At 36.5% G+C, this 1890-nt stretch overlaps 1 non-coding gene across 1 annotated transcript; it reads left to right on the forward strand.

Annotated features, from left to right (window-relative positions):
- Nucleotides 1-647: 647 nt before the first annotated feature.
- Nucleotides 648-719, forward strand: trnae-cuc (transfer RNA glutamic acid (anticodon CUC)). The gene has a single exon. It is a non-coding gene; the product is annotated as a tRNA-Glu (tRNA).
- The last annotated feature ends 1171 nt before the right edge of the window (nt 720-1890 follow it).

Genomic DNA, 1890 nt, shown 5'->3' on the forward strand with positions numbered 1-1890 from the left:
CATTACTTTTTGTGTTTCATAACATATAATACACATTAAGTAACCTGATTATTCTATGTTAATATAACATAGAATTATATGTTAAGAAAGCACAAATTATTATTGTTGCATGACTAAAAAAGTTATGTTAAAGTGACATAAATTTTCTTTCAGATAAGACTCATTTGACACATTTTTTTTATGTATAGTGTACTCAAAAATAAGTGTTACCATACTGTACTAAATTAAAAGTTTGAGTGCAAGCTGTTTCCACAAAATTTTAGGTTGAGTTAGTGAATTCGGATTTACAGTGTAACTAACCCCTAACCAACATTTTTAACCTGAAACCATGTATGTGAGAGTCAAGTAATGTTATTGTTGTTGATTCAGGTCCAAATTTTGACATTTTAGCGCAATGCAAAGGTGCATAACAGATTTTTTTTCTACATACCTGGAGCGATGCAAAGCAGGGGTGGCCAACTAGTCAAGGAACAGCAAGAGACTTGGTATTTAAGAATACAAACTGACTATGTGACAGATGTGTAAGCTGTCATGTCCTGCCTTCTGAAGCTCTAGCCAGGCGCCATTCCTCGCCTAAAACAATATGAGTCATTCCAGTAAGTGAAAAGAAAACTCACATGTACAAAGATATATTAGAAAGATGTGACTCCCTGATGGTCTAGTGGCTAGGATTCGGCGCTCTCACCGCTGCGGCCCGGGTTCGATTCCCGGTCAGGGAATGGTCAGGACTTGAGAGACTCAGGTTTGATGTTTGAAAGAATAAGTTCCTGGACTTGATTTTGATTTGTCTTCCTCATTAGTTTAAATGAACTGACAACATCAGTTATATGACTTACAGTTCTCAAAGACACACATAATCTCAACTGGTTATCCTTTAGACAGCTAGTCTCTTTTTCTTTTCTCTCACTTTTTGTCTCTGTCTGGCCTTATGTATTTGCTTGTATTACATCAAGTGGCCTGCATACAAATGACCGTAAAGATTAATATGTACAGTACATGGTTTTCAGAACTGTACCTTCAGACAAAGGTAAGGCCACTTGGGTTATCTTTGGGCTGCTCTATATTCACCTGCAGAATGATAAACCCTAGAGTTGGCTTACTCCAGGTTATTTAAGCATCAAACGTCCCTGGGTGGACTTGAACCACCATCCTTTCAGTTAACAGCCGACTGCGCTGACCTATTGCGAACAAGGTGAGGGCCATGTGGGGCCTCTGAGCATCATTTATAGACTAATTAATTATTCTCGAGTCAAATTTTTATTGGAAAACACATACTAACATGAACATAGAAGGGCCATGTCGGGCCTCTGAGCATCACTTATAGACCAAGTAATTATTCTCAAGTCAATCTTTTTATTGGAAAACACATACTTACATGACCATAGAATATTTTTAGTTTTCTCCTTTTAAGTAATGCATATTAGTATCTCCATACTTCAAGCCAACAATCTCCTATATTACTGACACATTTCATCTCTCCTCCATCTGTACAGGCTTAGCAATATACTTAAAATATAAAAGTAAAAGTAGCCTTATGAATGACAAAGCTCCCTGGACCAGACACATGTAACTAGAGAGAACACTGAGAAACTACAGTGGACATGGAGAAAAGACTCTTTATTCTTTATTCTTTATATGCCGTTGCCTACATTTTAAATGGCCGTCTGCCAATAGGCCTAAAACATATATAAACATATAGCCTATTTATATTGACAGAGACTGGGACTCCAGGTTAATAAGATTCTGACCGAGTAGCAAGATATGAATTCAAGTGTGATTTTGTGACAAATCTGTGTATGTTCCAATTTAATTAGATTAAATTTTGTAATGGTAACTCCAGGGAAATTATTTGAAATTTAGTGAGGACTAGATTAGAACTGGATTTAAAGC

Source organism: Etheostoma spectabile, unplaced genomic scaffold (genome assembly GCF_008692095.1).
Source record: "Etheostoma spectabile isolate EspeVRDwgs_2016 unplaced genomic scaffold, UIUC_Espe_1.0 scaffold00019269, whole genome shotgun sequence".
Taxonomy (NCBI): domain Eukaryota; kingdom Metazoa; phylum Chordata; class Actinopteri; order Perciformes; family Percidae; genus Etheostoma; species Etheostoma spectabile.